Raw genomic sequence first — 23,905 nt, forward strand, 5'->3', positions numbered from 1 at the left:
TAAGTAAACACACAAACTAACATATTTATATTATTAGTATAGACGAAGTACATAAACGTGGTTATTCTTCGTGCACTCTTTATTATGCGCTTCACGTACGCCACCCGATACTACACGAAACAAGACGAAAACAGACGAACGAAACGCATGAGACCGCAGAAATATTCAATCAAAACTGAATATGAGAATGTTTATGTGGACTGAATAAAAATATAAGGTTTTACGACTATAATAACACAGCTTTGGTGTGCAAAAGATTAATCAGAGGTCTCAATATATTAGCCTAACCTTTTTTCCAACTATGTTGGAGTCGGCTTCCAGTCTCACCCGGTGCAGTTAGATACCATTGTTTTACATGGAGCGACTGCCTATCGCACCTCCACAACCCAGTTACCTGATTCTTCCTTACCTTATCCTTCAGTAAGACTGGTTGTCAGACTTTCAAGCTTCTGACTACTGTTAACGACTGTCTAAGATCTTTGATAATGGGAGCCGGGGACTACAATTTAAAGTGTCTTCCAAAACACGGAAAAACTCGACATGTTTACGATGGTCACCCATCCGCAGAACAACCTCGGCAAGAGTAGCTTAACCTCAGGAATCGATGCGGTTGTTGTTAACAAAGCCACGAGCTCCTCAATCAGAGGTCTAAATTTGCTCTAGCTTGTATCTGAGACGAAGTCCCATGGGTCTAATTTAAGGTAAAGGAAGTAGCAATCTATCGTCGTTGACCGAGCACGTTGGCTAATTGCCGGCTCTTATTAAAAGTATTAGTAAAACTCTATACCACCTATTTTGACCTGAGAATCAAGTTTCGTAATTGGGATTTGCATACACATTATAATCACTGAGAAATTCTAATTAGAACAAAATTTATGAATGTGGATAAAGCAAAAGATTTTGATTTCATAGTGTCTTTAGTGTCGACCATTTTGGTTTCATAGCTAATGCTGTTTTTAGTTAATTTCTTTCCGATTTTATTCGAAAAAGTAAGTGCGTATCTATTTAGTTTAGTAAAATAAGAATAAAATAAGTAAGGGGCTTGCTTATCAGTGAGACAATCAAGAATTACAAAAAGAAAGTGAAGGCTCGAACGAGAAAATTCCCGTGAATAGGAATTTACTTTAGCCATTTTAAGACGTTTATCTTTTACACAGATTGTTAAGTAAAATTCGCATTTAAGCATTTTTAACGGATTGAAAATAAACTCTTTTTCAAAACATGGTTTACCAAAACTACGGTGAATTTTATTTACATGTTATATCTGTATTTTTTGTTGAAAAAAGTTGCTTATTTTTTTTCTATGATTTGATGACTTTGTGCGTTACTTTCTACTCCTACAGTTTTAGAAATTAATAACGATTTTGCAAACTATTTCCAAAATATTTTCATTTAATTGACTTAAGTATTAAAAAGCACAAAGTAAAGTGGTGAACCAATAAGAGATTATGTAAATCTCTTAAGTAAACTCCTGGTGAATTAGTATGCTCGGCGCTTTCAAGCTAAGCCGTGGTACCGCGGGCGTCTATATAGTTTGATGGAATACGGCTATCTGCAGGTAGATTTTATAACTTCAAATTCAAAATATTTTTTATTTCGTAAACTTTATTAGAAATAATTATCACATGCGCCAACGGTGAAGGAAAACATCGTGAGGAAACCTTGCATGCCTAAAAATTTGTTTAATACATTTATTGAGGGCATGCAAAGTCCCCAACCCGCACTTGGCCAGCGTGGTGGACTCAAGGCCTAAACCCTCCCTCATTACGGGAGGAGACCCTTGCCCTGCAGTGGGACAGTAATGGGTTAAATTTATTTATTTAAACTTTATACCTACAAAGTATTTGAAATAGTCATGTATTTTTTTTATTTTTTTACTGTTTCGGAAAAAAATGATTGCTTGTGAGAAGAAACGGCAAGAAACTCACAGCTTGCTCTTTTTTAATGTCAATGTTATGAGATAGTGGTTACAAGATATAATTTTTATCGTAGAAAATGGTAAGGAGATGAAGAAACTTATCTTCGTACTAGGCACATAAAAGCATTGTCAAATGATATATGGCATCCATAACATTCGGGTTAAAAACGTTCTACCTTTTGTCTTGTTTCATAGTGTCAGGCACAAGTGGCAGCACCTGCCATAAATAATGATATTTACAATACTACTACTTTATAATGCTTCTACTCTACTCAAATACAGAATAACAGTGACTTCACCTTTTATAACACTCATTTCCTCGATAAATGCAACTTAAATGTATTAAAAAAATAAATTCACAAGAACACTTCCTACACATATCACGTCATACATAGCACGGTCAAACGCATCATCATTTCATAATCTAACAAACTACACAACAGCTTCTTAAACCAACGAAGGGTCTGAAACTTGATGAAAACATCACGGCTACAGAGAAACACCTTGACCTACATCGCCGGGGCCAAGAGACGCTCGATGTGAAGATAAACATCACTATTGATATGGTAAACCGTACGGTTTTGTATCAGCTTGTGCATCATCGTGTACTGCAACTGATTTGAGATGATAGTTTTTAGTTAACTTTCAAGTGTTTCGATGGTGTTATTTTACTTTTGTCGGGTTATATGACAAACCGTTATAATATGCCATTATTCTATGTCCCATACATCTAACTATGTTCGCTTAGATGCAGTTCACTGTAGCGTTCTCGTATGTAATGGCCCGTGTATCTTGAAAAATTAAAAAAATAAAGATGAATAAAATTAAAAATTTTGTCAGACAGGTTTAATTTCACAATGTATATTTGGATTTTAAGATGTAGGTACTTAGGTAGATAATATAATTTACGTGACTTGGAATCTATGACTGTAAAAGACTTTCTTAAACATTGAGTCTTGTAAATAACAAAAATGCAAGTAAAACACTGTCAAGGCAATTGAGTTTCGAATAAAATAGTTGGCCATGTGTACAATTGTCCTACATGTTTCTTTTAACTCTATGCCGCGCAAGCTATACCTTAGACATAACAGAAAAAACGTATGTATAATAATATGCTAAGCATAAAGTCAATAGGTATCTAAATATCTTTTTTTCTGTACATTATCCTCGTGCCGAAAGAAGTGAACCATGATAAAAATGGCAAAATATTAGTATTATACATTCAGAAACGAGGGGTAAATACGAAATGAATCTACTACTTATTTCAAACGAGTTATTCCTTGTCGAACGGGAATCATATGGATTTCGGTGGCATAATAAAATGGTACCTTTGCTCTATTTTTGGTGTCTTTCTTTTTTTGTATATGAGATGAGTTTGGATGTTGATGTGTCGGCAAGAAAGAATTTTTGGATTTTTGTTAGCAAAGTTCTTATTTGGTTTTTGTAAAGTTTATACTTATTTGTGTAGTTAGCTATAATAAATTTTGCTAGGCTTTAAATTTATTGGTTTTATCTTCTTCGTATGATTATTTGTCTATATCACTCTATAGGTCCGTACGTCAGTTATTTTACAGTTTTAATAATTGATTGGTACGTAAAGAAATTGAGGAATTGAGTAGAGCTGTATCAATTTCATAGTAAGATATTTATTAGGTTTTATTTAATTGACTAAATTCTCAGGCTAGGCTCATCAAATGTATTCCCATATACCTATAAGTTAATAAATAGCAAAGTAAAAAAGAGGGCAAATAAAAAATCCAAACGCCACAAGGCGTATTAAAATAGTCAGTAAAATAAAATACGAGTTCATATAAAATATTTTACAACCATCAAAATGAAAGCGTCGAATAAAATAAATGTCACCCAAGTACTTGACAAAGATATCTTTTGAAGTATTACATTTAACTACGTTTTATTTTCAATAATTACTTGTTAGTTTCAGTTTATTATTTTACTTTGTATATTTTAGATTTTGACTACTTTTTACATTTTATTGACACTATTTTATAGGAAGATTCAATCTAATGTTAGTGTATATTAGTTCATCTCTATTAAAACCTTTCGAATGCCTTACATCCCTTCTTTATAGCTATATAACTACCTATCTAAGGAAGTGTATTTCTAGACACTAGGTGACAAATGTTCGGCGACACATGTCGCTAACGACGTCGAGCGACATTGTGCGACATTGCCGGACTGCGCTGCTTGATATTATTTCTTTCTTCAAATTATAGCATAATTTACTCACAGCTCTTATTCAATTTATTCCGCATCTAACACTCGCTTCAACAATTTTTAATACTAAACACCATAAATTTATCGCCATAAATATACATATACAGGGTGTGGCGTAAATAATGGATAATCCTTTACCAGCGGATGGGCGACAACCCAACTGATCTAAATATTAAAATTTACCTCTGGCACAAGTATCATAGTTTTTGAGATTTTGGCCATTTTGTGTGTTTTTTAAGAAAGCGATTTAAGCTCGTTCTTTTTAATGCTGTGATCACAATTTGAGGCTTTTTTAAATCCGTTTTTTGCAAATAAATCCTGAATAGATGTGCTATTGAATCTACAATCTTGTTTTGTTATTACTACTTGATTTTTATTTAAATTATGCATTCAAAGTTGAATTTTATAATCTTTCACAACATTTGTGCAACTTTGAGCACTTGTGGTGAAAAAAAAATGTATGGTGGCTTTACTGCCCACGCCATAAATAATTTCTAAATTTTATTAGAATTCTAAATTGGTATAACATGCAGCATTAATACCGATTATTGTCAAAATATTACAAAGAACTTAAATTATTAACACTTTTGCCGGTCGACTAATTTTATTTTTTCACACTAAGCGCGTTCTAGATTCAATAGCACATCTATTCAGGATTTAATTGCAAAACACGGATTTAAAAAAAGTCTTAATTTGTGATCACAGCACCAAAAAGTACGAGCGTAAATCGCTTTCTTAAACACACATAATGGCTAAAATTTTTTGGAAATAAATCCTAAATTGATGTGCTATTGAACCTAATATCTTTTTTTGTTATTACTACTTGTCTTTTATTTAAACTATGCATTCAAAGTTAAATTTTATACTTTTTCAACACTTTTGTGCCACTTTGAACACTTGTGTGCAGTGTTGAAAAAAAAAAAGAAATACAAAACAAAAATACTATTCAAATAATAAAGATAATTAGAAATCTAAAGAGAACTACTCTGTTGACAAAAAAAAATCATTTTTCATCAAATTGTTATACATTATTTTGAAATAGACTTGGTAGAAGCAGCACAGTTCCAACCTTTTTTATCATCTAAATAATCTTTAATAGTGTAATAACCCTATAAACATGAATATTTGAATGCAAACTTAGCTTAAACGCGCTGATAAAATAAAATTAGTCGACCGGCAAAAGTGTTAATAATTTAAGTTCGTTGTAATATTTTGACAATAATCAGTATTAATGCTGAATGTTATACCAATTTAGAATTCTAATAAAATTTAGAAATTATTTATGGCGTGGGCAGTAAAGCCACCATACATTTTTTTTTCACCACAAGTGCTCAAAGTTGCACAAATGTTGTGAAAGATTATAAAATTCAACTTTGAATGCATAATTTAAATAAAAAACAAGTAGTAATAACAAAACAAGATTGTAGATTCAATAGCGCATCTATTCAGGATTTATTTGCAAAAAACGGATTTAAAAAAAGCCTTAAATTGTGATCACAGCATTAAAAAGAACGAGTTTAAATCGCTTTCTTAAAAAACACACAAAATGGCCAAAATCTCAAAAACTATGATACTTGTGCCAGAGGTAAATTTTGATATTTAGATCAGTTGGGTGGTCGCCCATCCGCTGGTAAAGGATTATCCATTATTTACGCCACACCCTGTATATTACATTGGCCGTAAAACACATAATCAAGTAGAAGCCAGTATCAACTCAAAATACATTAAGAAACGTACTCTCCCGATGACCTATCTTTCATATATCAATAACGAATTTACCTATCTACCCTTTCAAGGCAATACCATCACCGATACTTTTTCATCCATGAAAAAATCCATCAATTTCTGTACTCTTGGGACATCCTATAAAACATTTGCCAATAACACGGTTAGGGGGAGAACACACTGGCTGGATATATAGATGAAATATATTTGCTATAAAAGTCAATAAAGGAATGTAGCTGATCGATAATAAATATCATGTGCAATATAGTTCACAGACTCTTTGAGTGGAAACTACAAATGTATAATAATCTAGTGTTGGTTGATGATATAAATATTGTTTTTAAGTCCATTATAATATAATGGTGTAAATAGATTTAAAGAAATTGCCACCAATCATTTCGTTATTTAGTTTTTAGTGTTGAAGTCTGTAATTTTACTTCTTATTAGGTGAGAAAATGGTACAAATATTAGTGAATTGTTTTCTACATGCTAAACTATACCTCTTCTTCAGCAGTAACCAATCACGATAAAGCTTAGGAGAAGCGGCGATGGACAGAGTTCGACTAAAATGTACCGCTGGCCTCACAAAATAAAAAATATGTCTGTGCTGTCAATCGTATCAGTGTAAACACGGCCTATACATGCAATATATATTTTGGAGAGCTCCAACTCACTTGTCTAATCAAATATATCAAAACGTCAGCTTTTTCGGTTTGTTAAATTCCATTTTTTTTTCTACATTCCCTTTCGTTTGTCGTTAATGGAATCTCGTTGGTATTTCTTTTACGAAGCCTTCGTGAGACATCCTTAGATTTTATTTAGGTTATTAGCTTCTCCCGCGAATTCGTCGCGTGATAAGAACAATCTTAAGTAATCTCGAATCTGACACAAACTTACTGTCTTGCTAATAAACGTCGTGTAAGCTGTTAGTCATACAGTGTTTTCAAAACTGTATAATGAATGTAAAATTTAAAACACTGTATAACTAATCATAGCTTAAACGAGGTTTACTACTAAGACAGTATTCGTTTAGCAATCAAAATCTGTTCAATAGTTTTTGAGAGAAAGAGTACAATAAAACATACATAGGTACATAAATTCATTCTCACAAAATTTTACATTTATAATAAGTAGGTTTTACCATATAATGTATTTTCTTATACGCAGTTGTATTTTCTTTGCAAAATGTATCTTTTCTGCTTTTGACAGCGGTTCAAAATTGCTGATGGAAATGCGATTCTGAACAGTTATTGAAGGATTCTGTTGCGTTAATACAAATTGTATGAGACGTCAATATCAGGTAAGAAAATAGGTTAGAATAATAAAGAGTATAAGGAAGTTATTACCACGAACAATATGTTTATCTTTTCCTACATATTTCTTTTACTCCACGAGTGAAAAATCAATAATATGTATTCTATCGAGTTTAATATTCAAAGGGTGAACATAACTGTTTCCCAATCTTATGTATTTTTAATAAAACCTAATTGAAGTAACGTTTTGTTCATTAAAACTGTATTTATAATCGTAGCAAGTGCAGTTTTTTTCAGATATTATGCTAAAATAATTTCCGCTTAACAGACTCTTACAAGCTAGGCTGCTTGGTTAATTAGAATATGTAGTATTTGAAATTGAATTGAATTCAACATAATGTCAGCCTGCGACCACGACGAGTGCAACCTGCGCCGAAACATTAGGTATTTTAAGGTAAAATGCGTGTTCGCGTTAATTCCCGTATTCTATTATACATTAAACATGCAACTCGAGAGTCTAAAAGTTATGATAAAAAATAGCTTCGGCAGCATAATGCTATTTGTTTCAAATAAAAAGTCTTTATAGTCCAAAATAAAAGAAGAAAACTTACATGCACTAGTATTTGTAACACACTCCAAGTCGATTGTAGCGGTCAAAGGCTGCTGTCATCCTGTAAAGAGAATATACAATGAAGGCTGTGTCTTTACGAATATAACAACATGTTAGTATTCCATTCTCGTATACTGTCATTGGAACTTTGGCTCTAAAAGTAGAGTAACTTAAGTGTTTTTACTCATTAGAAGTTAAAGTGAGAAATATTTTAAATTAGATTTAGCTTTTCAATAACTGTGTTCGTGTTTATGTTTTATACGCGTCCGTGCAAAATGTTATCAAAATCATTTCTTATCATCATCTCATTACAAGAAATTGTTACATTGTTATACCTACATTATACGCAAACATTTCATAACAAATAATTACCCGTCAGTGCTGAGGCACTACCTAATATTATCCTAATCACTACATAGTATAAAACAAAGTCGCCCATTTTGTCTGTAGTCCCTTCGTATGCATAAAACTTTAAAACTACGCAACGGATTTTGATGCGGTTTTCACTAATAGAAAGAGTATTTTTTCCGACAGGTTTTTAAATATAATTGAAATACATTGAAACTATATTAGCTGAGTTATAGCGATTTATGTCCAAGAAGTCAGAAAAAAAATCTAATTGAAGATTGCATTTGTGCGTGCGCCGCTTATACCGTTGGATACAAGTAAGAACAATGTATAGCAAAAACATTGGTCTTTATTAGTTCTACAAAAAAGTCCGCGATGACATATATCCAGCTTTTTTATTTAAGTCACAAAAACTACTTTTCTGTATTAAAAAAAACATTTAATTCGTTGGGTGATGTTTAACTGGTGATATAACCAATAATACATATATCCTTATCAAAATAAGTAAGTTCATCATCACGAGCATTTAATTTAGATTATTTTTGCAGTTTACAGTGTGTTATTTAGACATATAGTTTAGGAGATATCACGATATTAGTATTGCGGCACGGTACGGGCCGGCCGCGGCGGCGGCGGCGGGGGCAGCGTCCCTATAACGGCCAAATATGTGAAACTGTATTATAAATAAGAACTCTGAACCATGTTTGTTGCAATAAATAATTTTGAATTTGAATTTGAATTTTGATAATATTACTAGGTACAAACATTGTGTTTTATCACTTTCAAAAAAAAGCAAAACAACAAAAAACCCGCTAAATAAATTGATTAAAAAACATTTCTAAAAAACCCCGTATTTCAACCCTTCCATGGGATTTCACAACCCTTATTAATCAGCAAGGGTTTGTTATTACAAAATCAAAACGTTGAATGGCTTTGTTTATATAAAATTATTATAAAACCGTGTTGACTGGAAGTACATAAATCCTCCATACTCCATACTAATATTATAAATGCAAAAGTAACTCTGTCTGTCTGCTACTCAATCACGCCTTATCTACCGAACCAATTTGCATGAAATTTGGTATGGAGATATTTTGATACCCGAGAAAGGACATAGGCTATATATCATCACGCTACGACCAAAAGGAGCAGAGTACCAGTAATTAATGTTACAAAAACGGGGAAAAATTTCACCCATTCTCCCTTATAGGACGCAAGCGAAGTTGCGCGGGTCAGCTAGTGTTAAATAAACCCAATGTTAATGATTTTATAGAGATTGTTTGTAAGTCTTAACTTGCTTAAGACATCGACACCGAAGTGTATATTAAACTTAAAAAATCCCGCTTACAAATCTGAGGTTAGCTGCCTAATTATAATACCTTGGTATAAGTACAACAATTTTCTACCGAAAAAGCCTCCTGAAATTCTTCTAAGAATTAGGTCGAAGGCATAAACAGGGAACATAACATTCCATATTCAAGTAACTACGAAAATAGACCTTCGAGCATCTTAGGCGTCGTAATAGCGTCTAAGTGATTGCATTAACCAAATGAGCTCTAGTATGATCTAATTTTCAGCTAAGAGTGCAGGCAATTAGGGCGGAATGCGGTGAACAGCTGGCTGTAATCTGGAGTAGGGTAAGGATGACGTTTTTGCTAAGTTCTCACGATGTTTTTCAGCAATTGTATATGGTAGGAAGAGCTAGTCTAAACTACTATTATAAAATTGTAGAGTTTATTTGTTTGAACGCGCTAATCTCACGAGCTGCAGGTGCGAATTGAAAAAATCTTTTACTGTTGGATAACCTGTTTATTGGGGAAAGCTATATTTTAACATAACGCTACAAACATGAGGAGCGGAGAAGCAACGAAAAATGTTTCGAAAATGGGGAAAATTTTGACCCCTTATGTGACGCAAGCGAAGTTGCGCTAGTCAGCTAGTATTATAATAAAACGGGTCTTTAGTGTGATTGAAAATTAAAGGTTAAGTTACTTGTTTACCCGACGTTTCAATCAAGTGACACCATTCGTGGTCTCGGGCTGAGGTAGAGAATTGTAAAGGCTAGGATTTTGTTGCCATCTATTTCATTTTTGTTTTACATGGATGTGTTTTTGATCGTGTGGTATTTAATCGAATACAAAGGCAGTTCCCAGAAGTCTTCCCACGCAATCGACTGTTTGTGGGTTATAGAAGATTGATTGCGTTTATCCAGAGAATTTATGGTATGAAAGTTATTTCACAAAGGATTGTGATCTATATGTTAATATATTAATCCTTACACGTAATTAATGCAGGAAACTTAAGTATTAAGAATTCAAAGTTGTAAATACAGGAAGATAAGATTGCTACTTTTTGAAGAGTTATTATTTTGAATCTACAAGTCAGGTTAGATACAATTCAATATCAGAGTATGGAAGAAAGCAAAAGTAATATATTTTTTATTGAAGAGTAGAAGAAACAAAACCACAAGAACAGCATCAAATAAACAGAAATAAAACCTTGTAAAAAATGCACACCACTTTAACGAACGTGTTAATGACCAGCAAAACCCAAGCCTTTTCAATTTTAAATTAATTACGATATCAACACTACAGGGTTTTGTGTTCAAATAGAGCCATTATCGCTCCCAACCCGGTCCCGACGGGCCGGATAACCGGGATACCCGGCCAAAAGGTCCGAGTAACCGGATTATTTGCATGTCTTTAGACATTTCGCTACGGTATTGGGAAATTCCTACTGGAATTTTGTTGAAAAAATCCCCCATTTTGCGAGAAATCTAGCCGATTCGTTTTTATTGAAGGATTTTTTTTTCGTTCGAATTTTTGACGGATCCACTCTCGTATTTACATTCCTTAACAAAGGATGAAGAATGGTGATTTGATAAAAGTTTCGCGTCGATAAGTCGTTGTTTCACTGGAATCGCTTTTGGAACGATTTTTGGAATCTATTTTTCAAATTGCGGGAAATATGACTTATGTAGATACCTAATATTAAGCTTTGATTTCATTTTATAAAAGTTCTTTGGGAGTGACCAAGGAATTTTTACGATATAAAACCAAAATTGTTCCCATAGCCGTAAGCAGAATATAGGAATATATAGGAACACGGCATGATTTTTTTTTCAGTACAGTATTTGAAGTAACAATTTGCCCTATTTAGTCACTACTATGCAAGCTTAGTGCACTAATACTGATTCAAAAAGTGCTTTACTTGTAATGGGAAGCAGATGCAACGTTATGTGATTTAAACAGGTTATAAGTAGTTGATATATTTGCCGATTTGTTAAAACCGGCAGCAATATAATTAGCCTATTAATCTATAAAGTTTGTAATGTCTATTTCACACGCAGCAGCTGGTAGTAATGAGCAATAACGCTTATCTCATTCTAGTTATTGGTAAATAATGAGATCACACCATTTGAAATATAACCTCATAGATAAGTACTAATTCTAAACAGGTCTTACGCGATGATAATTTTAAAGGTAGCCAGCATTTTGCATTTTTGTATCATGAGTTTGAGCCGCGATGTTTTACGATAATTAATAACCTTTAGTCATAGGTTTACTTGTGATTTTTACTGTACCAACAAAGTCGTTAAGAGTAAAATTATGTTTAAAACAGTTAAATAATCTTTCCTATAAGTTTGTTTATAGTGTGTTTTCTAATTTATTTAAGACGTCTGTGGTTCTGTTGTTAAGGTTGTCCCTACGCTATAAACCTATACTGCATAGGAGTTGCGAGGTCAATTCAAACGAAACAAATAATTGTGGGTTTCCAGAAATAGTTAAAGCTCAAAAGACTCGTTTGAACGATCAAATTGAATGCACAAGTAATACTTTTAAGTTTTTGCTCTAACTCAGGCTATATTCGCAAATGCGATAGTGTATACATATTTCTGACGCTGATTGTACTGAAAGCAGCGCTGGCACTTTCTAAGCGGTTTTGCGAATGAGGCTATAATTAAAGCATCTCCAGGTTTATCTACATCCTTATAATCTGATGATATTTTATTAATCTCAATCCAGCAAAATATGTTTTACCATCTGCATCTAATTATCTCTTGAAGATATTAACAAATAAGAGCAGCATATGCACAAATTAAATTACATTTCTTCATCGTAAATACTTCATTAACAGATTACGCAAATAACTAAAATATACGTTTGTTTTTACCTATCTACGTAATAATCTAAGTATTGTGCGCAAAACGCCTACTAACAATGTTTTGTGAGACAACGAAACGCAGGTGGAATTAAACATGTTTATATTTGTGTCTGTTTGTCGTTATATACAAATAACGTCTGTATTTCAAAGATTATGTAGTCTATAAGACTAGCACTAGCACTAATAGTATATGTAAATTATTGTAAAACAGCTACTTTTATCCACGTTTGTTTGTCAAAAAAATGCGTTTACGAATTCTACAACGCCAAGAAATTAGGTGCAAATTATACAACGCCGTTGGAGAGGCGCTTAAAAAATAAATAGAGACATGTACTTAAATATCAAAACTATTATTTTAGACATTGATTTTAGGATATATTTTATATATTTTTGGAACTTAGAAGAACAGCAAAAATCACATTTTTTTTAGTTTTCTGTGTGAAAAATATTTGTCGATAGTACCGGAATCGTTATTGCAATAAAAACAAACGTAAACTGCGGCCGGCTGTCGCACAAACAGCTGGCAATCGGCAGGTGTTTTGTCGTACACTTGCAAGTCTTTAGACTGTATGTATACAAGTGCATAAGAGTTTCTTTATAAGGTTCGGTGTATTTTCACTAAAACTCTCACTATGTTAGTAACAATGATTTAGACTCGCATCAATGGTTCATGAGACTAGTGCCGTGAAACAAGTAATATTGTATTTATCCATACCTTTAGCTTACCTAAGAAATAAATTTAATCATTATCAATGAGTATGTTTATTCAATACGATTTCACTACAAAATGTTAAATCTACTTCGGTGGAGTTTGGAACATAGTTGACGACCTGGGAACAAACGTAGCAAACTTTTTTGTAGCCTACTTTTTACTTGTACCCACAACAATATTTTTTCATACCAGCCACGCCAATCTGCGAGTCAGTCGAAGTAAGAAAATTCAATAACATCTGCAAATACCATGAAAAACCCATGGAATATTAAAGTACGCTTCCAAATTGGATCAGTTAGTCACGGTCGATCGTAAGTTTTTGTTTTATTTATTTAAAAGAGTACCGATTTAGCTCACCGAGGGATACAGGCGCGAGATATTTATGAAAGATACTACCGAGTATCGCCGTGTAAACAAATTGTACGTTAGTTCGTGTATTAAAGGTGAATGGATCTGAGTGGAAACCGTTTATGCGATCTTTAAAGATTTTTGTTGAATGATTCATATCTTATGACCTTTAGTCCAGGTACCAGTCTGTGTAATTTCCGTTGTAGAATCATTTTTATCACATTAGTATGTTGTACGTATTTGTTAGGTATGTCTCTACCTATGCCTATGACCGATTATGAAATAAAGGCATTCGGCAGCCTTCACCAAGTCCTTCCGCAATACTGCAGTGTCTCACAGTCCTGCTCCACCTATATATCTAGATCCCTATAAAAATAACCCGTATCTCTTCCCGGTGTACGAACAACAGTTGTTCGTAGGATTCCCAGAGACTGTTGACGACAGGCCGGTTAGTCATAAAAACATCAGCATCTCTTGAAAGCATGTTTTTAAGAACGATAACATGTAGTTAGAACCGACTATACTCAACATGGGATAACGAAAAAACCCTGGATGTTCCAACATTTTCACGTAATTTCTAAGAAAATGGCTGTATATAATAGTTCAACCGTAAGAAACAGACTGGTCGATTTTCACATACATAAATATTATAAATTGTACAGTTTGTTTGTTTGGTTGGTTGAACGCGCTAATTTCAGGAACACTAATAGCCCATTCTCACTGTAACGCAAGCTAAGTTGTGCGTGTCAGCTAGTATTATAATGGGATGGGCTAAGCATTTCTGCAGTTAGAATTGAAAGCCTCAGTAACATTTGTTCAAGTGTCAAATATATTTTAAACCAGCAGTCTGGAAAGTAAAGACTGAAAACCATTTACCTTCGACTGAATGGCGTTTGATAGAAATTTCAATTTTACATTATTTTCTTGACTTGGAATTCTGCCAGAGGTTTCATTCTTGAAGCCTTAGAGCAAATTGTTTACTGCGTTTGGTGCATGAAAGAAATGGTAATTTCATTGAATTTATAGTATAATGTTTTATTATGTTTATATAGGTTTTTTAGGTAGTTTTTTTTATTTGTTCCGTTGCCTAATTTAATACGAAATAACCGTAACTTTAATGTGATACGATATTACAAAATGTCGGTCCTGAAAATCTAGAAAAAAATAATTTGTTATCTAACAAAAGGATGCGAGAAAAAAAATGTGTAACTAAAAATCCCACTCAAGACTTTATGACAATAAATAGTCTTTAACTATCATAAACTCATTATCTATTATCTAAATACCGCTGAAAAAAACCTTCAGAATGATAAAAGCACGCATTGTAGTGTTATAAATCACAATACAAGACCGGTGTATGCAGTTGATAGATCATTTAACCTGTCAATGCCACCTGCGGTTTCCATTGAACAACATTTTAATAAAAGGTGAAATTCGCGCGGTACGCTCACCGCTTTAATTGAAGTTATTAATCAAATTGTTTTATGAATCCCGTCCATATTCCGTTTAATTAAATAAATAAATTCACAATGCTCTAAAAGCACAATTTACTTTTAGATAAAATTGTAATGGGTTTTATTGAAAAAATATATGATGTTCATATAAAATTGAAATCAGATTCAAATGCTTTTTATTTTACAAATTTTTTAACAAACATTCGTCATCGGTGAATCTGATTTTTATTCAGAAACTAAATACCTACATCTGTGTTCCGACACGAAAATTTAAACTCCAGCTGTATAGGACATCAATTTTTTACAGTATAAAAAATATTCCGATAAATAGACAAGCGCCTCTTTTTTATGGTCGGTTAAAAATGTAAGTTCAAGATGTTATACAGTAGTTATTAGCTATTGCTTAAAAATAGATACTATATATTGAAAAATCGTGAAATAACTATCCCCTATCTATCTCTATCTCACCGGTCGGTAAACGATCTGTGGGTTAAGCAACCTTTGGCGCGGTCATTCTATAGATGGGTAACCGCATAGTGGTATTTGAACTGAGCGTCTCCATGCTTCGGAGGGCACGTAAAAAGTCGGTCCCGGTTGTTGTCAATTAAGATAACAGTCGTTAAGCCATGTCAAAGGCCTCTCGGGCGGCTTGAACAACTTTGACACTAGGTTGACCACTAACCATACGATAGATAGACGGAGGCGTGCAGTAGAATCTACGTTAATCTGAAAGTCAATGCGAACAGAGTCGGTGTAAATATTTAGTTAATTAATACAACAACACGTAAACATTTGTGATGAATATTATTATGTAAATGTGCAAGTCCATGGCTCTGTGTCTAGGGAACCATTATATATTATTTGGGAAATTAATTAATTTGGTTGAGGTTTCAACAATCGTTTGTACTTTTATATAATTAACTGTATTTCACGACCAAATACAGAAAACTTTCAAAATACTAGCGAGATCTTATCAATTTAAGTCATTATTGAAATATGTACAACCTAGACCTTCAATTATGAGTTGTTTTAAGTTATAATCCAAGGTGTAACATATTTTTAAAGAATCGAAAACAAATTAGGAGAAAATATTTTTCTTCGAAATACACATTTAACTAATCACAGTAATCAGCCGTAAGCTCACCCTAAATATATTATTATATATTTTTGTAACTACTGATAACATATGAAAATCGGTTTAGTAAACTTTCTTTAACCCAAGCACATCTTAATCATTTAATATTACATAATTCCTATCCCATCACTCAAGATTAATTCAACCACTCGCAAAGTCCTTCATTCGTCTTTCTCGTAATGTCTATGTCTCAACTTAGGCTATCAGCGCAATAGCCTAGAACTAACGTTCTCAGAGTTTCTAGGCAAAACGTCGTAAATTTACAAACTTATGTAAATTTACGCTGACGTTTCCACTGAACATTTTCTTTTGTTGTCAGCGTTTTCGTTTTGAGTGTCTAGCTTTTTGGAAAATGTATTAAAAATGGTAAAATGTTCGAATCGGTTGGATTTCTTTCATGCAGCCTGCTGAAGTATACATAATTGCACAAGCTATAAGGGCATATTTTTGATATACACAGGGTTGTATAAAAAAACGTTAAATGGAATTGAAGTTGTGTTTACCGAAGGGCAAGTCGAACTTGCGTCACCGAACAACCCAAACCGATATTTTTATTTTTTGTCTACACTGTTTCCACTGCTATGTAACTAAACTAACGTACATCAAATTCAGCAATGTTTGATATGGTATAAAAATGTATCATTACAGTATTCAGAAAGGAACATCCTTTTTGGCAAAAACTCTGAGTACTCTACGAATCTGAGTTGTTTCTCTGCACAAAGGTAAGCTACAAGCAAATTCTAGACATATGAACTATTGACATAATTTTGTTTCAAACAGTCCGTTCGCTAATAACACAATGTAAATCATACCGAAATCTAATTTTACCTCATCAAACAGTTGCAGTATAGTTGTAAAGACGAGCTAATACCTTCAGGCGGAGTTCTAACATGCGACCAAATGTTGTATGCACAAAGCTGGGTAGTAGGACTGGTGTATGTCCATGTTCAAATAGTACGATCATGTTGGGAGATGCATGTACTGGTAATACCTTTGTAGGACTGTGTACTTGAATGTAGTGCTCTTGTTTAGTACTGTGTTTTAGGTTCTGCATGTGATTTAGTATGTGAAATTTACTTTAGAATACTTACACGGATTTTTATTGTATAGTATAATAGTATGTTTTGAAATCATTGTACAATGACTTGAAGTTTCATTGATTCATATTTAATTTTCTTTTTTAACCGAGATAGGAAAGGTTTTTTAGGTGGTTCAGCTTGATGCGTTCCTTGCCATTGGCAAAGTATTGCATCAAATATCTGTAATTACATTTAACAATAATTTGTATAAAGATTGAGCATACTTTTGTGTAAATTTATGTATTTTTATGTGTGAGGCATGTGCAATAAAATTACGTTATTTCAGATACTAAGTACCAACTACGCAGAAATCCCTGTAGAAATAAATTAATACAGTTACTTCAAACTAAATAACTTCTCCACAAATTCGTTTCGAACTTCCGAAATCCCTTTTACTATCCTCCACAATTTCCCAAAGATTCATGTAAAACATCCGTAACATGTTGCAATACAAATAAACACACATTTAAAGTATATGTTTGTCTGCAAACCCAGATGTTGAACAATTTAACGGCGTCCGGAGATTTCCCTGTTCTTGTTCCGCGTCCTCGTTTATTTGAAATAGGAAAAAACAAATAGTATGTTGGTACTACGATATCATTACGGTTTTAACTATGTATGTTGTCCTTTATTCCAAAATTGATCGATTTTAATGACGTACTTTAAATGGCAGCTCTCGCATGCAATCTTGTACTACTGTAATAAAATGACTGCCGAGTTAATATTAGCTAATAATATATATTTTTTCAAATCATAATGAAAAATATCGACATTAATCGTAATGTCAGTACCTAATAATAAAAATTGTTAAAAGACTTTTTGTCGATCCATGGCATTTAGTTTCACCACACGAAGTGATCAATCGGTCGTCGATCTAGTCTTTGGATTGATGTGGTAATAGTAGCCCTCTTTATCACTTTGTAGAGCATTAAAGTTACAGAAATTGATTCAGTATTTGGCCACTAGTATCTTTTTCTTTGGATGGATAGAAGTTGCACCCTCTTTGTAGATAAATAAACCAATCAAAAATAACTTCGACATGCTCTTTAAAAATACGAATCAATTACTCTAAAGCAAGAGTTAGGAGATTAAAACTAAAAGAAAATATACCTATTGCAGAAACTACCGATATATTCGCAGTGAAAATAAACCTGGTAGTCAGCTGTATTTGCTGAGATCTCTTCCGTAGGTTTGTGTTGGGAAAATACTCGGACAGCCGGTAATTGAGGTTTTTTCAATTTGAAAATTGCTCACTCCTAGAGATTTGTACTGCGTTTGACAGACAACGGTTGATGGTCTATTTTAAATTTGATTTCTGGTGCAAGTATTTATCAAATTTGTTTAAGATTACGCTAATTAGTTAAATTATTTTAAAAAAACTTTCTTTTGTTTAAATGATAAAATGTTGTGTATGGATATGTGTATTCTCGATATTTCGTGCAAAAAATGTAGTTTATTAAAATTATAAGCTATTAAAATTATATGTATTTCATATTTATTAGTAAATTTTAACAAATCAAAAAAAATCTCTTCATATTTGTTTTGAGAGACAGAACAAAGAACTTTATATGAATAAGCATATAAATACGAATCGTCATGGCAGCAAATATACATTAATCAGAACACAATGAAAACATTTTTTGTAAGTTAACTACTGGACGTCTCCATCCTGTAAATATTATGATCAAAATACAATACTATAGTAATTTTTATCTTCTACTTATTCCATTAACGATGACCAACTATATATAGAAACTACAGATTCCAGAAATTGAGTGAAAACAATCCAGAGATACATAAACAATATTAAATAAATAAAGCTGAAACATAAACACACATACGAAAATATACATTTGAAGATATTCCGCCATGTTTCAAGTTTGATACGAAACAGTACGGGTTTTAAGATTTCACAATGATTGTACAGAGTTTTAAGAACGTTTACTCGTTAGGCGTATGTTCCATTCATATTTTAACCGACTTCAAGAAAAAGGAGGTTATCAATTGGATTACTTTTCTTTTCTCGCTTGCATCATGCTTCTTCTTTATGAGGTCGAATCATCATCATCATCATCATATCAGCCGAGAATCGTCCACTGCAGGACAAAGGCCTCCCCCATCGAGCGCCAATAGGACCGGTCCTGGGCCGCCCTCATCCATCGGACTCCGGCAATTTATGAGGTCGAATATTGGTGACTGATTCAAAGTGTTTGATGGCCTATTACATAGCTGTCGTTTGATGCAATTAGAAATCCTAAGTACCGTATCCAGCAATTGGCATTTAAGATCAGTTAAAAAACAAATGTCTTAATATCGTACAAAATAATATTACTTAATAGCATCGCAGAACATTGGCTCGAAGAAATGTTCCACATTTTTGGCATTTCAACACCAATATCCTTTTTGGCGACTCTAGGTATAACTTAAATACTCATCTCAAACACAAGGTACTTACTTGAAAGTGCACTTGCACAGAAAACTGAAAACGATTTATGCCATCAGCAACCCTTAAGTTAAAAGAAATCATAAACCTCAAGTTCGTACCACCATTCGCATTATTAGAATAATATGCTGACTCACAAAACACCCTAAGCTTTACTAAGTTGTGAACACTACTAAAATAGTAACGTAACAGTCGACAGCTGATGTCCGCCGGTTCTTAGCATACAATGTTTTTGGGGGAAATTGTAAATGTTCCAGCGAAAATAACCACTACTGTCTACTTTGTGTTCTCACTTCATTTAGGATTTGTTACTTTGTTCTTGCTCTTTAGTTCTTTTTAAATAGTTAGAAGTCTTTGCAATAAATATACCTTTTTTAGTGAAATTAAATGTATAGATAGGTAAAAATGGCGGTTAAACTACTCAGAAGCAATCTCTTATAGACCTTAGGTTGGAAGGAGAAACACTGATAATATTTTTCTACTCTTGTGTATGCCTTTTAAGATTTGCTATTTTGTATTTGCTCTTTGAGTTTTATATACCACTAACTGTGCCTCGATTCTCTACTGCTATCGACTACCGACAACCGAACTGTCATCGAGAAATTTTGTATGAAAATCTGATCAGCGCCTCTGACGGGTGTCTTAGGAAACATTTTGGCAGTACATTCTAAATGTCAAAATTTCGATAGCTAGCCGGTTGTCGGTAGTCGATAGTGGTAGAGAATCGTGGTACTGGTTTGCTTTTTCGGCTATAGTTTTACTGCCCCTTTGTTTTAATGTCCTTAATGTCTGCGTTTCAATTTTCCGGTAGTTTTGATTTTTAAGTCGGTCTTACTCATTAGTTTTGAATTGTCTCTATTTTCTTTATGATAAATCGATGAATGCACGGTCAGAGACTTGAGTTATAATGATTTTTGGTGAAAATCAGAATTTTCTGTTAATATTTTTTGTCCTTCAATTATTCAAACCACGGTACTTAATTTATTTTATGTAGACGTTTCTTTTAAGATATTCTCCCGTCTATAAAATTGACGCCGCGGGATATATAATAGTAATCTGACTCTTGTATAATTTTGTTAGTATTATTTTTCCACAACGAAAATATTCCGTTGCTATGTTATTAAATAAATAATATTCTTTGTTTACACAGTTTATTATTATAATAATTTCCTTCATTACGCTTGCTTGAATATTAATAAATTGTAAGGTGTGGTCGCATTGTAAGCTTCTTATATTAATAGTTCAGAAATATATAAATTGAGAAGTCACATACAATAAAAATCAGGAGAAAAAATTTATGAATGCAAAATGAAATGAAACAAATCGACGACATATTTTTTTTCACCGACAGAAATTACAAATATCTCAACTTAAGTTGTTCTTATTTACAACTAAAAACAATTCAATGATTATGAACAAATAAGTCATATCTACTACCTTTCACAACATTTTTGTAAAACTTCACCTCCTGAATTATTTATTTCTCTCTCCACGTGGATGTTAGATGAATAAAAGCGAAAGTTTCCGTGAAAACTAATAACTAGCGAAGTTTTAGGTTGCCTTATGTACAAGAACTATGAAGAACAAGGTTCGTCACCTACTTGTTTCTTTATGTTCTTTTTTAACATATCTGATTACAGTTGTAGCTTTGATATTACTTAGTTCCGTAGATATAGTAATGACTAATTCCGTTGGTGACCAGCATGGTGGATTAAAGGTCAAATCCATCGTCAATTTGCTAGGAGACGCTTGTGCAGCATAAATAAGTCGATAAGATTCAAATAATTAAAAAAAAATTTGCTTGGTTTTAGTTCCTGACCAATACAACAAAGAGAAAATGTTTTTATTCCTTAAAATGGAAAATTTAATGTATAGAACGAATCAGGCTAATAAAATAATGAAACCACTGAACCGTCTGAAGTATGCAATCCATCACATTTCTGAAACTTTTCCACTAAGCGTCCATTAATACGACCATAAACTTAACGATTGTAACTTTAAAATTATTTTTGGTCTCACAAAAATATACGGTTAGAATTTTATATTACAAATAATTTGATGAGCAGCAGTGTTTTTTTATATAAGCTAAAACGCTATTGAATAGATAAACTACCACTAAATGTGTACCTCATATGCCTGGGATTAGATGCCAATGTACACAAATCTACCGTAAAACTGGTAAAAGTGCAGAGAGTTTAGGACTTTATGTGTGAATCACGATGCATTGTTGACATTCTTGGAAAGAACTTTTAACGTGTAAAATGTTAACTTAAACTTTGACTGAATGTATTCTCGTACTAAGGGAAAGCTTGAAACCTAACAACAGCGTTCTTAGCATATTGAAAACGTATGAAAAACAAGTATTGACCTTTTAGCTCAGAGATTTTTACAAGCATACGAACAACGAACGCATATTAGCATTTCGGATGTCAAAAATATTTGTTCCGTGTAGGAATCGAACCTACGAATTTTGAATGTAGCGACACCACACCACACCACATCAATAAATTAGAGAAAAAAATATGAACAGTGATTAAATTGAAACGTTTAGCGCGATAACTTATTTAAAACTCATTGACCAATGATAATTTTTTTATCATAATTTTCATGCTGCATGTAACACTAAATTATAATAATTGCAAAAAAGCAATCCTGTTTTATTAATTAAATGAGCGTTTAATTTTCTCCGCTCTTACTAAAGCCCCACCCATACACGCTGAAACTCACGATGTTTTCATTCAATTCGCTCTGAAACTTTTATATTTATCTTACACTAAAATCTTACGAATTGCCAACAAATTAAACGAGCTTGGTATTAATGAATGTTACCGAGACATGATATTGTCGGATTGTAAATAACTCGCCGGTGTTATTGCTAGGGCTGTCGACGTTTAAGTGTACGTTGATTTTAGTACGATTGTGAATGATGGAGTAGCGCAATGGTTAGGGCAGCCGCTAGGAGTAAAATTGATTTGTAGGTAATTTTGCAAATATCCATTTGGGATACAAACGACAACAAAAATGGTCAGTAGTTGCTAAGAAGAAGCCTGTAAAGTCACTATTGAGTAGAATGTTTGGATGAATAACAAATGAATTACTGTCATTTCAAATTTTACTTAATGCACACACACAAATTGTCAAAAATTTATACGATTTGAACTATTGAGGATAAAAAAATATTATAATGACCGGGCAAGCAATAAATCATTGTGTTAAAATGATTTATTGATGTTAAACGTTAATCAAACGCAATGGTTTATATTTTCGACTTGTATCTGCCAATATCTACATCACCATTTGACAATCTACGTCGCCTACTCAAGTAACAGAAAAGTACATTCATTTAGTACAGGTAGCCCTATCAAAAACTGCATAAACCCACAAAATATTTCCATTGTATTACAGTTTACGTTCTAAAACCGATAATTTACTACGTTTTAGTTTTAACGACACGACCACGAGTTGTACATCACTTTATTTATTATAGCTGTTGAAATAGATTGTGGGAACATATTTGAACAGGTCACTTCCTGAGAATGTAGGTGTGAAATACGTTTACTAACTAAAAATATCAGAAAATATATACTAGGGGCTTTTTTTAGATAAGTTTGAGCGACATTTAACTAACAATTTAAGCTAGTCTTGCAAGATTAGCTAAAAATTCATTATTACGTATTAGTATTCATTATCACGGGAAAACCGACGGCTAATTATGAACCTATATTAATCCTGTGTCAATCGTATCTAGCTATGTGACCCACTCATATCTTTTTATCATCCATATAGCTCATTACCGGGTACATCAATTTAATAAGCAATTGAAAATTACCAAAACTTTGTTAACCTGAACAAACCTCGATTTCTGAATTACATTTAGCGGTAATTTATCTATTGAAGAGCGTTTAATAATAATATAAACACGACAGTTTGAATAGATAAACTACCGCTAAATGTACCTCAGAAACCGTATAAGTGAAATTGTCGTCAAAACGAAAATAAAGACTAACTAAGTAGGTAGGTAGGTAGTAGGTAGTGTAAATACAGAGCAGATTTCTATTTCAACTGAAAGGTAGAAACTAGACGCATTTAGCACAAGCGTCCCTTCAAAAGAAGTCATTAGAGACCGTATATTTAATAGTTTTCCATCCCTCGTGAGAAGCACACGGTATATTTTGTATTAAGTTCCTTGACCGTCGGTCGTGACGCGCGCCGTATCTGCTTATAATATTTACATTCACACCTAACAGTCCTAACACCACATGGGTAAATATTGGGAACATCTAAAAACATTTGGGCTTTGCTAAATATATGACTAAAAAGTTATTCTTGAGCAAGAATTAGACTGGTTTACGTTTTTGCGAGAAAAAATGCCGTTCATAAAAGTTTTTTAAATGAAGTAGAGAATTATAGACTACTCCTTCTTCGAGGATATTTTGATGTCGAAGCGAAGCTGTTCTTTCTTGTGTAATTTAGGTGTATAT

General features: G+C 33.0%; 1 protein-coding gene across 2 annotated transcripts in view; it reads right to left on the reverse strand.

Moving 5' to 3' along the window:
* Nucleotides 1–23,905, reverse strand: part of LOC142977093 (neuroglobin-like) — a 119,300-nt gene that overhangs the window by 88,975 nt on the left and 6,420 nt on the right. For both annotated transcript variants that reach the window (XM_076120807.1, XM_076120805.1), the window contains exon 2: nucleotides 7,743–7,802. The gene's annotated coding sequence lies outside the window, so the exon portion shown is untranslated. The remainder of the gene's footprint in view (nucleotides 1–7,742; nucleotides 7,803–23,905) is intronic.

This window comes from Anticarsia gemmatalis, chromosome 12, assembly GCF_050436995.1.
Source record: "Anticarsia gemmatalis isolate Benzon Research Colony breed Stoneville strain chromosome 12, ilAntGemm2 primary, whole genome shotgun sequence".
NCBI classification, from domain to species: domain Eukaryota; kingdom Metazoa; phylum Arthropoda; class Insecta; order Lepidoptera; family Erebidae; genus Anticarsia; species Anticarsia gemmatalis.